Source organism: Odontesthes bonariensis, chromosome 5 (assembly GCF_027942865.1).
Source record: "Odontesthes bonariensis isolate fOdoBon6 chromosome 5, fOdoBon6.hap1, whole genome shotgun sequence".
In the NCBI taxonomy this organism is placed as follows: Eukaryota; Metazoa; Chordata; class Actinopteri; order Atheriniformes; family Atherinopsidae; genus Odontesthes; species Odontesthes bonariensis.
The window spans coordinates 20108554-20122160 of record NC_134510.1 but is presented as its reverse complement, the minus strand read 5'-3'; the positions used below and the strand labels follow the sequence as shown (position 1 = coordinate 20122160).

The 13607-nt window shown below is 41.5% G+C and overlaps 1 protein-coding gene across 3 annotated transcripts in view; it reads left to right on the top strand.

Annotated features, from left to right (window-relative positions):
- The window catches only part of hivep3b (HIVEP zinc finger 3b), a 43537-nt gene that overhangs the window by 11333 nt on the left and 18597 nt on the right, over positions 1 to 13607 (top strand). Inside the window, exon 2 of one of the 3 annotated variants that reach the window (XM_075465213.1) lies at positions 12575 to 12620. The exons of the other annotated variants lie outside the window; for them this stretch is intronic. The gene's annotated coding sequence lies outside the window, so the exon portion shown is untranslated. The remainder of the gene's footprint in view (positions 1 to 12574; positions 12621 to 13607) is intronic. 3 annotated transcript variants of the gene reach the window in all.

The following is a 13607-nucleotide window of genomic DNA, read 5'->3' as shown; positions in this document are numbered from 1 at the left end:
GAAAGGTTTATGCTGATGCCTCGTTAATCCTTCTTTTCGCAGTTCTCAAACCAAACACCAATTGAGACGTGTCAGACCGCACTGAGCGAAATGAAAACTGTGCGTCTGGCAAGACAACATCTGCCAAGGCTTGAGTCCTGTAATCTCATTTGTACATTAATCAGTGTGTGTTTTGAGTATCTTTGTGTGTATTACTGTATATATGATGTGTGTGTGTGTGTGTGTGCCTGATCATAAATTTCACAGTGTTCTCACTGTGGAGCTTGTTGTTCATTTCCTTCACTTTGTTGCATTTGTTCAGGTTCTGTTGAACTTTGATGATGTGCACACTTTGAATATTTGTAGTCAGTTTTTGGTGTCGGTATTGAAAGTTATCCGACGTGCGAGGCACCAGATTAGATTTTCGCTGTCTTTAGATTAGATTTTCGCTCTCAGTTTAGCTGCTTTCTGGAGGGCACATCTTGCCATTTGTTTGAATTTTGTAGGCCCAGGCTTATGACTTTCTCATCATCTTTTTCATGTGGTCTCTAAATGAGTTTCTATCTTGTTGGAAAATTCTTATGTCAGTCCATCTGTTGTGAATTAGATTTGGCCAAAGTAGGTGACCTGCTCGAGGTGTTTAATTTTTCCACCTCTTCACTTGTAATTTTGCATAGCCAGACTTCTTCGGTGTTGTGTCAGTGCTAGAGAATAGTCTGACGTTATCCATAGTCTTTTCTAGTATTGGGGATGAAACACTTTGAGAATTCCTATGTCCATGATTCATTGTTACAAATAGTTTTGGGGCAACTTGACCAAGCATACAAAAATGTGCCCTTTGGGCAGCAAATATTCTGTGCGTATTCAATGGAGAGCGTGATTTCATTAAAGTATCAAAATCACGTAGGTCAGTTTGGAGGTTGTTGTTTACCACAGTAGAAGAGACAAGCATATATAAGAAGAGGCACAGTTATTTCATGCTATACATTGTTTTGCTGTATCTTCATTTTTGTTTTTTAAGTGTCACGTTTATTTAAAGCACTGCTCAATTTTCAGTAGCCTAATGACAGAGATAAGGACTTTCACACTATCGGTCCCCAGTTTGATTGCTGCTGTTCCCTCAGATTTACCTTTTCAAACATATCTTGAAGATTGTCATTTTCTCTCCTCAAGAAAAAATAGCTGGCTAAAATAGGTTGAATCAAAAGTTGCCGACCACAAAAATCTCAGATTAAGACTTTGTTAACCAATATCGCTCTTTCTTCATCAGTCTTGTTTCATTAACTATCCTTTTACACCACACAGCAAGCCTGTGCAGACTAAATGACGGTTAAAAGATCCATAAAACAGATGCACTTTCCAGACAAAGCTGAATCAGCTGAGTGAAGGTGAACAGAGGTCCGTCCACCGGCGACCGAGGCATTGAAGTCGAAGTATTAAAGTGACTGAAATTCCTTCCATCAAGAAAACTGGAACTGTGTCAGAAAGCTTGCTCTGGGATTCATGATGGGGTGTTCCTGTGTTGATTGTAGAGAGTTAAAGGAGAAGATTGACTGAACTTTTATATCTGTCTGTTACTGAAGTAGTCTGGAAGGCTAAAGTGGGCATCTGGCTCGCTGAGCTTAGCCGGTCTTAGCCAAATTAGCTGAGCATAGTACAAAACATCTGCCCCATTTTTAAATGGTCCAAACAAACATTGTATAAAGGGTTATTTGGGAAGCTTTACAGGTGCTTGCGGGTGGAATTTCCATGTTTCCATTCTTTGCATCTAGCTATAATGAATAACTGATGTTAGCATCTTTACATTTATCTCTCACTGAAGGCATTTAAGGTATCCTTGCTTCATTTCTCACAACTGTCATCGCAGTCTGTCTGCTTCACAGCTTCATCCCTCCACCGCTGCACCACCACAAGTGTCAAGGCCCAGTCCACGGCACCTTGAAGGAATTGGTTGCTATTTATGGCGCTGTCTCTCTATATCTGCCTCTCATCTCCAGCAAGCTTTGGCCTTCATCACAAACTTGTGGTCACCCAGATTGTCCAAAAATATTGATGTGTTCGGTTAAAAGCCGCTATATTTCAATCGCAGCACATTTTGTCATTCCATTAAGCCCCTTTCAGACATCCACCACTTTCCATTAATCTGGTGGCACTTGAACATGTTGGGTCAGGTGTGCATTCTGGTGAATTTCCTTTGCATTTTGTGAAAGCACTCTTACCGGGTTAGACCTGGTAACATATCTATATCACTATCAGCAAATATCGAGTCACATATCTCAACTGCTGCAGACAAACACCCACGGTAGCAGTGGGGGAAATTTGGCTTCTGGTCAGATGTTTTGAGAAATCCGACAGATCACATTGTTAGATAAATAAATAACACCGTCCGAACTTTTCTACTCAATGTGTTAACCATAGCTAGATCACCTCATCCTTTTGTTTTCTATTGTTTGAGCTAAAAGAGCTGGAACGAAATTATTTTGAGCTTCAATTGAAGCTGCTCTCTGACTGATTGCATATCAGTATCGTTTATTGCTCCCATCCCTTGGCATTTTGTTTAACACAATGTGACGTGCTTGTCAGCTTGATATGCATTTTTTCGTAAAAAAACTAACTGTAGTTTTGTGTTGTGGTGCAGCTTCCCATACAGTGATGATTTGAGAGATAGTTTCCTTGCGTAAAAATAAAATCCTAGTTTTTCTCATATTGATAACAGCTACGCTTTTACTGTTGTGAAATTAAACCTTCACGAATAAGAATTATACACATTCTCATCAATACGGTTAAAAATGTGGAAAAGTGATATTTTCAGCTGCTTCCTTGTCATGTTTTACATAACCACTGCTTGACTGGCAGCTAATATTAGCTGTTATGGCGATAATACATGATGTGAGAACATCATTTCACTTACTGTTCAATAATGCTTGAATTGCAAATATCATGTGCATCATGGCACTCTGTCCCTTTCAGAGTTCTGTTTGAATGAAGATGTGCAGAGAAGTGACCAATGTTTAAACGCTTTAACAAATTGATGAAGCCATTAATGTTACATAAGTCATGCCTGGAAAGAGCTGAGGACACAAAGCAAAGTAGGTCTAGCAATGTTAGCATGTTAACCCCACTGATCCTTATGCCTTGTTTGCCTGTTTGAATTTGATACCTCACATCCAGCTTTGACAAACTGCATTTAAACAATTAGATGTGAGAGGCTGAGCATTGTTTGCATTTCCTTTCCTGAAACAAGGTCAAATTAATGTCAGGTGGCTCATTCAGTTTGAAAACAATGGTATGCAGCAGTGACAAGCCCAGAGACACATGAGAAACCCAATGAAATATTTTTCCTTGCAATGTGTATTTCTTAAGAAGTAGATAAGTGGTTGACGTAACTGGTACGTTGGCTTCAATCTCAAGTCACAGCTTAAACTTTGTGGCTTCTTAAACAAAAGATTTGATATGATTTGATATCTGCTACAATGTTAATACGCTAATATAAGTTGCATTCCCTTCTTGCCGCTTGGGAGAGCTGGGAGGGTACTTTTACAGGACATTGCTATGGGTGATATTTAGAGGTGTGAGCAGACAGCATGTATGCTTGACTTGTTGAAGTTTTTTTGAATGGGTGGGGGATATTTTACAGCAAAGTCACCTAATGCAATTTGATATGTGGAGCTTTGTCAACTGTCGTGGCTTATATGCTTCATTATGTGGCATTTTGATCCCAAATTTGCAGTCCTGTGGTATGCAAATCATGTATCTGAAGAGAGAGCTTGCTAGATTATCTAGTGACCCTGCAGGACAGAAAGCTCTTTGAGTAAACATGACCAATGGGGAACATTCACAGAGGCAGCACACATAATGATCTACTGTGTGTATATCGATATGTGGAAGCCAGCGAAGCCTGGCTTAGGGTATGTTCAGAGACAGTGCTTCAGCCTGTATTGGATGACAAATCAGCTGCACATAACAAGGCAAGAACTAACAGGAAATCGATGTGTACAGCCACCTATCCTACATCAATGCTGTGTCTCAGTGCTCTCTGTGCTCTCTTTAAGCCTGTTAATCCTTCTGTCTTTCAGTTCTTCTTCTTTTTCTTTCTCTTTTTTTCTCTTTGTCTGCTGGGTCTGTCCTTGCAGTGTTCTTTTCAAACAGCCTCTCTATTTTAAGGAAATCTTTGTCTCTGCTTTGTATTCAAATTATCTGTCTCAGAGGCGGGAGGATGCAGGCTTGAGGATGAGTGGGATGGTAGTAGAGGATGGAGGAGAGTAGCGAGTCTGCTTTTGGGAGTCAGATTTCTCCAAAAAGCAGATTTTTCGGAGGCGATGACAGCTGGAGGAATGCACCCCTAATTCACTTACCATGGGTCATCATGTGACCTTTGGACTCGATTACTCTTAAGAGCAACATGAACATGTTGGGTGGTCAATGGAGAGAAAAATATTCATGTGATGAGTGGGTCATGTAGACTATGATCTTATTGCAGTCAGAAGCAGTGTGTGTTTTGCTATGATACCCTGGAAACAGTCAAGAGTTGAGTGTGGCCATCCCTTGTGGCCGTATTAGACTGCACCTCCCAGAAACAATGAGAGCAGCCGTTGACACATTTCTGCACATCTGCCAGTGCAAAGTGGGCCAGTTGGTTTGCAGTAGATTAGGGCATATTTTAGTCACACCACAGGCTCATTGGGGTTTTCCATCATTTTTATATTGGAATAAATTGTTGAGCAATAGAAAATAATCTCCACTTACAGCAACTCTGCTGCCCTGTAGTTGTGGTTAAGAAGCTGGGCAAAGTATGTGTTTGGTTGTAACTAACACTGTGTTACTTAGCAGGATGCATGGATTGACACTTGTCTTGACATCCTAGTCCCTCTGGACCTTGTGTGAACTTGCTCGTATTGAGAAATGACAAAACGTTGCATCAGCTTTTCTTCTAATGACACTTTTTAATAATTTGGTAACCAAAGATATTCATCATGAGGATAATTATTGCAGTTTTACTAAAAGGATTATATGACCGTTCTTGCTGATTACAAGATTTCAGGTGTACAACATTACGTGTTTTGTTTTTTTTTCTTGTCTGATTCTCCTGCTCATGATGGTCCATACATTTTCAAATGCAGACACATCTGGAGTGCAGCCAGGCCAGTCAGGCACAGACTCGGTGTCTCTGAAGCCTCGCTGTTGGAAGTCATGCAGGCTGAGGTCTGGCATTGTCCTGCTGATATAAAAATGTACCCGCCGTAGCAATTGTTTCCAAAATTCCAATATACCCCTATGCAACAACGATACCTTAACATGTATGGAAGTCATTCACACCACTGACACTGATGCACCGCAATACCATCACAGATGCTGGCTTTTGCAGCTTTCGTTCATAACAGCCTGGATGGTCTTTTAGGTCTTTGGCAAATAGAAACAGACGTCAGTTTTTCTTAAAAGCAGCTGAACTGTGGACTCGTCTGATCTCAGAACACGCCTCCACTATCTATTCGTCCATCTGAAATGAGCTCATATCCAGAAAACTCAGCAGCGTTTCTGTGTCGTGTTGATCTATGACTTCCTCCTTCAGTAATACAGTCAAGGTTACATATCTGGATGCAGTGGTGGACTGTTCAGTGAAAATGGTTTTCCAAAGTACTCCTGAGCTAGTACAATTGTATTGTGGCATGTCACTTTCATAGGTAGTACTACCTGAGTGCTCGAAGATCACAAACTTCCAACAGTGGTTTCTGTCCTTTGCCTTTACACATTGAGATCTCCTCAAACTCCTTGAATCTTTTTAGAATACTGTGCACTGTCGATGAAGAAAGAGCAATGTTGTTTATCATTTGGATAAAAAACTCATCGATGATACTTTGATTGAGTTTGGTACAAAGTGATGAGGCATGACCCATCCTTACTTGCAAATACTAAGCCTTTTGTGAATGTTCCTTTTATACCAAAAGTTGTCATCCTCACTTATCCTCAATTAGTTTTTCTTAGTTGTCTTTCTTTGCCTCTCTCACAATGTGTTTTTAGTTTATTGTTGCCATCAAATCCTAGATTTGTTTAAAGTTTCTAAATGCAGTGAACTGTGGCCACTGAAGGCACTGAAAATCATTACTTTGGACTTCTGTCCATTGAATAAAGGTTCAAATTGAATTAGCAAATAACAGATGTAAGTTTTTATTGGTTTTTCAAAAAGCTTCCCAGCTTTTCTGGTAATGGGCCGTGTATTTTAAGATGAAATATTCAGCCGAGGACGTAAATATTTTCATTATGTTTAGTGGTTCAACCATTTAAATATGACACCTCTCATTGTCAGTGGGGGGAAACTAATGAGAAACTGTGGAACATTGTTTTGTTTTGTTTTTGCTTGATTTTTTTTAACAAGGGCTTCAAGCTTTAGCTTTTCTCATCAATGTATTCACAGTTCAAGATAATTCAATGATGCCGAATTTTTAGACATTTCATAAATAAGCTTCGGGATCACCTCATTTGTTTTTCAAATGTTGTTCGAGGCAGATATCCGAAATTTTAGCCAGTCAAGTCAAAGAATATCAAGAAAATAACACTTGATGCCACCAGAACCAAGACCTTTCAAAGTTGCATTCATTTGAAATATTGGCAGCGTTAATGTTCATGGAGATGAGGAGCCAACACCTTTCAGAACAACCAAAATCAAGAGCCAAACTTTTTTTGAGAGGGACTCAAAAACCCACAGTACCTATGTCTGTGCAGTAAGCAACCATCAGTGCTGTTTATACTTCAAGTTTTCCGCAGATTTAACACACACCCATTTTTATTTTTGACTCAGTTGTCTTGCGTGATTGAAGAACTGCCTCATTCAACTCCGGTGCTGAATTCTTCTGAACTCGCTGCACCATTTAAATAGCCTTTTAACAGATGGTCTCTAAGGGTGGAGAGAGTATCCATCACAGGTTGCAGCCATGTGCTGATACCGAGGACATGAAATGACCACAAATAAGAGCCACCTCTGTCTGCGTCTCTTTTCTCTGCCTCCCTTCAACGCATGTGCACACACTGTTTTTCTCCAGTGTCTTGTTATTCTCTCTCACACTGTCCCTCTTTCTATAAACACTTTCACGAACAAACACCAACACTTTCAGAGAAACAAACACATCAACAGATGGATTATAACACGTGGCGTTTGTATATAAGAACTGAGTTTGAAGAGCGCTGACAAGGCGTTGATGTGCCAGGGGAGCCTCTGTTGACGGGCCTCTAATGCAGTGTGGCACCAAACAGAATGGCCAGCAGGGTCTCGCAGCGGAGAGGAGAGAGTAAACTGTAAACGAACGCCTCGGCTGAAAGGAGTTGTTTGTCACTGTGGTTTGCAATTACTTGGACTGGACTGGCTTTGAGTAAACTCCCTGATCAGAAGGTTACCCCTCTGCCAATGTGGGAGGAGGCTGTGTTGATAAGTTCTGCGGCCTGGTCCTCATGTTTGAACACACTCAGGCTGAGCTTCCACCTGTTGACTCTTCCCTCGTTTCCGTGTTTGTGCAGGCAGCAGTGAAAGCACCAGCAGCTCCAGCTCAACGGCTCAGATCAACATAGTAGCAGGTTACTGAGATGTGTAGATAAGGCATGGCGCCGGGTCATGCACAGAGCTGGAGGGCTTGGGTGTACCTGCTGCAGCTTCACACAGGATGCGGCACAACAGCTGCAAAAAGAGGAACTAGCACAGGCTTTCCCATCACTGGGGAGGAATCCACATGGGTGACTTCATAGAAAAATAGATAACTTCAGCAAAAACAAAAATAACCGCACCAAAATGATTGCTGTCATGAGATGAACTTCTTTTGACACTCCATCACCACACAGATTTTGAATGATGTGCTTTAAGAGAATACAGAAAACAGCATGTTTTCATTGTAATGCACTTTTGAAAATTTCCTGAAGTAACTTACCAAAAATTCATAGCATTCATTTAGTCTAGTACTTTCATCATATAGTTCTTGCCGCAGAGCTGTGCATGTGTTCCCTCTCTGTTTAACTAGCCGAACACAGCCATCTCATTGCAGGGTTTCAGCAAACCCATTCTTTTGTTCGCGCCACGTCTCGGAGAGCAAATACAAAACAGCCGACTGTGAGCGATGGGCACAGTGAGCTGCGTGGGAGAATATGAACTGTGAGCTTGACTTCCACGCATCAGTGAAACTTGTGGGCATGTGGAGGACAGCTTTTGAAAATGTCAGTTCCTCTTTCTATATTTATCCTCGCACACCCTCCGCAAAAACTCCACTATTGCTTTGTCACTCTTTTATTTGATTTGCAAGCCACAAACGGAGCTCTCCAAAGACAGATCAAGTCTCTTTGACACACACCTCTGTCATATGTTTTACTTCTGTTACAGTTACTCCCTCTCTGATGCTTCAGTCTCTTTGCTTGTTGCTGCTGTCCTTACTGAATATGCTGCATGTCAGAGGACCAATTGACCATTCAGGGACAATTTAAATCTATTTCTAAAGACTATCTGTAAAGTAATAACATGTAACTATAATAGCTGAGTTTACGCTAGCATCACAAATTGCTTATGATAGATTACCTCTATAAATGGTATCACTTACCAAGGGCCAGGCTACTTTCCATAGTCACTACCCACGGCAGCCCTGGAGACACAATTTCCTGGTAACCCTCCTCATAGTATAAAGTTTACACTACCATATATATAGACAGGGGCTCTTATTAATACCATAGCACCATGGAAAAAGAAAAGATAATGAGTGTGTGGTGTGGCTACAATTGAGCCTAAAAAGGGAATAGTGTAATTTTGTGTGTCAGAGAAAGTGTGAATAACAGACCTAAAGAGAGGAAAAGAACCAATCCCCTCAAATTAAAAGAAAAAAACTGAGGTGCTGAGTAAAACAGATTGTGGCCAGTCCTTCAGTGTTTTACATGATCAGATATCACATCTGCTGAGGGTACATATTGATTGGCTTTAACACAAGACCAGCATGCTCAACTCCATTTGTAGGCCTATTGGTTGCCTTATGGAGACTGCTCTCTACAACCTCTCGTCTTTTTTGCTTCAGTGGGTTTTTTAAGTTTGTCCTAAAGCCCCCTCTAGGTCTGAGTGTTCAACCTCAGTCCTTTTGAATGATAACCAGTTTGTGTCTACGGGACATGTCAAAACCAATTGTGTAGAAAGTTGGCACCGATTACTTTGTTTTTACCCTGTCTTACTTTTTGATGAGATATTTATTGATTTAAACCATAATTTTGTTTAGCAGCTGGAGGCCACATCAGCCACTTCTGGTATGACTTACTCAATCACGGAATAGCTTGTGGTTGGAACAGCTTGTGGCAAATAGTGCGTAATGTTGGCAACAGGTTTTCTAGAGGGAGAAGAATGAAAGGAATAAAGGGAAAATAAATAGCTGCCTTTATTGTATTGATTTAGATGTTTTTTTCTTTCTTTCTTTCTTTTTTTTGTCTATTTCAAGTGCAACAATCTCCTATTTTGAAATGGCATTTCATGAGGTCCTGATGGTACCAGTTAACTCAGAGGAAGTACTTGTTGGATGGTCAAATGGTTATTCTGAATCCCTCTCCTCAAAACATTCTCACAGCTGCTTTGAAAGGCACATTTACTTTGACTTAAGACCAGACAATTGTAGTTTACTTGGCCATTCAGATTTAAGATTTAGATTTGTAATTTTAGTTTTATCTTAACATTCAACATAGATGCACAGGCAGAGGATTGAGTTATTGACCTAGGTATAAAAAAAATATGTGAATGAGAGCAGCTTGGTTGGGATTTTGGCTGTATCATCATACACTTGTGCTTATACAAAAAAAAAAAAAAATTACACAAAAAGATGGAACTTCTGTGCATGTGAGCGCCAAGGCCCATTTGAGCCAAGTTGGGCGTATGCATGCAGGAGTAATTCTGATCCCAAACTGTGTTATCCAAATGTGTTAGTCTGGTTTTGAGAAGCTTGATTTTACATGATAAAAATTGCACTAACAAGCTGACAAGCATTGTAAAAGTCCAGTTTTGATCAGACTAATGCAATAATTTGTGTTTTTGCTCAGATGTTATCTAAACGTAATATTCATAGATCCACACTACACAGGTGTTTCCCTTGTCTTTCATCAGAGAAAACAGCTGATGCTAAACACTTTGTCAAACAAGATGTGTTTGAGTTTTCTGCAGGTTTGGATTTGAGGTGAGAGGAAAGTGATGATACAGTTAAAACACATTTACTCAAGTAATGACAATATTTAATGCGTTGACATCCCTTTCCTAAAGGACCAACACAGCCCCTCAAGCAGTTGTCTCAGTACCCTTTCTGTTGTCAGATAAACACAAACAGGTAGAGTAACACTGTCACTGAGACGCAATGACTGAAACACACAAGGTAGGCTTCCTCTTTAAATGGATCTCATTTCTATCATAATACCACAGTCTTATGGACAGAATGGGTCAGTTTACGGGAAGACCACATGTCTGAAAAAAATCTGCCCTCAGAACAGAGAGAACTCTCTCTGAATGCTCCCATATTTGCCCACTTTACTGCCTGTGTCTGCAGTTTATGGGGTGAAAGTCCAAAAATATTTCATCTGTATGGTTGTCTGTAAATGCGCAAACCACTCATTTGGTCTAAATTATAGTCTGTGGCTGCTCCAAAACAGCATGAAGTTTCTTATAAAGCATGATGCTTGCATTTTAGGTGTTGCTTGTCTCTACATTATGATATATAGGGTGTGTGCAATGCATATAAAATCATGTCATGTGACCATACCACAGGGGAACCCTTGTTTCCATTTACTGTAAATGAGAACAGCTTTGCATATACTGTAAGTCTGACATGCTTTGGCCCAGTGGGTAGCATATGGTTACCGTTTATTATAGCATAATGAAAACTTTCTTTCACACCTTCACAACAGTTGCACTTCCCATTTTGACTCCAGTCGTCAAGATTATTCTTTCCTCTGTTGTTGTTTGCAGTGCTGTTGAACTTATCACATTCTAGCTCCTTGTCTAGCTCCTAACCAGCCTGTGTATCCGCTGGGCAGTCCTTGGCCTCGCTAATCGTTACGTCCGTGCTGAGCAACTTTCCTGTCAATCATCGCCACAGTGGCAGTTTTGTTCCCGGGCCTCTGCCCTCCCCCACCAACACCTTCCCGTCAGAACCCCTCAGTCTGAGGAACAGAGGACAAAGGGATGACGGATGGGTGAAGGTCCCTGACAGGGAAGTACAGTATAGAAGGTGTGCGCTGTAAAGGGTGACAATGAGCACATTCAGGCAAACACAATACAGTGCCTTGGCCAGCAAAGCCGGCAGCCTGTGAGAGTAGCCCAGCATCAGGCCAGCACAGTTTCCCTACAGCGGTCAGCCTTCAGCCACACTGAGGCAGGGGTAATCGCCACGTTCTGAACAACACTCCTATTGACTGGAACCAAATAAAACAAGAGAAACACAAAGCAGAGGAGAAAGGATTGGAGATACATGGACAATCCTGGAATAGCACAGGAGAAAGAGGTGAAAAAAGCAAAAATGTGAAGTTTGATAGAGAGAGAGAGAGAGAGAGAGAGAGAGAGAGAAGAAGCAAGTAGAGTAGAATGAAGAGAAAGAACAAATAAAGGGCACATTTAGAGCAGCAAAGAATCATCTTTTCCTTCTGACTCATCCCATCCTCTGGCTGTGAGTCCCACCAGGCCACCACGTGTTGCTTGCCTGCATGGATCCATGTTCCCTCTGCCTGCCTTCTGATCAGTAGCCCAGCCATCCGCTCATTCTCAGTACCGGCTCGTCGCTGTGTGAGCGTGTTTATTTTAAAGTGTGTGACTCACACTTCCTGCGCTCTGCCAGTGAGGCAAAGCTCTATGGAACAGCAGGACCTCCGCTCATTCTCAATTCTCTCTTTCTCTTTCTGTTTCTCTCCCTCTAACGTCGCCTTGCACTGCTGATAGGCCCAGCCTGAGCCCTGCGTAATGCGGGGGCTTGCTTGAATGGATGCCACTCTGGGATACGTTTACAGATGCAGCACAGTGGCACTCTGGCTGCAGCTGGAAGATATATGTAAACCAGACATGTTTTCTCGTCGGCGTATGGCGTGCCTCTTTGGAAGAGGGCTGCTGAGTTTTCCCTCACGTGCCACGACAGTAAGATAACTTATCTGATAAGGAGGTGATCATTTTAAGGAAGTCCCTCCAGGGTTGTGTGTTGCATGGGAAAACCCCATGCAAGACCTGTTTGTAATCTTGTCTGTGGGCAGTGTCCCGTAGCTGGTAAATGTGCTCGATTTAAAGTAACAGCAGCAGATTATCCAGTCTTGAATGTGTATAAATGGCAAGTGATGATATAACTATGGTTTTAGAAATCAGGTGATTTGTCTGATATTTATTCTACAGCGACTGCCGTGGCTGCCTCCTGCTACCACATCTTCCTCCTTCCCTCAAATTTATACAGGGGAAACATTCATTCAGTGTCTTCCTCGCTCCCTCTTTCCCCATCACTTCGGGGTTTTTTTGTTGTTGTTTTTTTTTTTTTTTTTTGCCTCTCTCTCCGTCTCTCTCAGCAACACACCCACTCAAACAGTCATATCCGCTCTCACTCTCTGGCTCTCCCTGCTTGTCTCACAGTGCCTGTGAAGCGTCTCTGAGGGGGAAGACCAGACTGCTCTGTCAGGTAATCTAAACTCTGACTCTCTGCGCCCCACTCACTCTCTCTCTGCCTTTCTCAGTCTGTCTTCGTCTCTTATTTTAAGCTATATGTCTTCCAAGTGCAACTGCAATAGATTGGAATTGAGTAGACATGTAGTGGTTTATTATTGCATAATTGGAAGTTTTGTTTTTTTTCTTTATTATCTAGTATTTTAGCAGCCATCTGAACATATTTGTGAGTTTAAGGATTTTGGCTTGTCTTTTTCACTGGCTTGAAAGTATACCTGAGATTGTTAGCATGTCAGAAGGAGTACTTGAGCTGCACAGATATTTTGGTAATAGGTTTGACAGTCACAGCTTGAATTGATGTCAGAAAGAGGTAGAATTTGTCAAAGTACAGCTTGTCTTCAATTCCTTTCTATATTAATTCTGGCCTATAACTTAAACTGGCAAACTTGCACGATGACATAAAAAAAAAAGGTGATTTCCATCAGTAAACCTGACTACAAAAAAATTGAATAAAAAAAAAAAAGATGGAGAACTGAGCAATCTGCAATTGAATCCAAGTTTTAGCCATTTTGTTATAACAGTTAATTCCGCCACCAAAGCTGCCAGGATTATTTTGATTGGTGTTTGCATTACCCACCTCTGCTTCCTTCTGTTCGATTTAATGACTAGTATTGACCTGCAGTTTACCTGCTTGTGGTTAATCAAAATGAAAGCTGTGACGGCTGTGAAGTGCCAGTCTTATCAGAGCCCTGTGAAATCCCTCTTGTCTCGGAGGCACAGTGAGCCCAGTGCATCCCGCACAGAGCTGAGAGAGTGTGACTGAGGGCTCTGGTATGTGCTGCTTTGTAGACGGCGTCCTCCTCGGCGCACAGTAACAGCAGTGATATCCCTGGTTGGGTGAGAGTCTCAGCCTTTGAGGTTTTCTGCTCCGTGTGGTGTTTCGTTCTCTTCCTTTTACTGCCCGTGACATTGATTTATCTGACTGTTTAGGATTTTGGGGTCT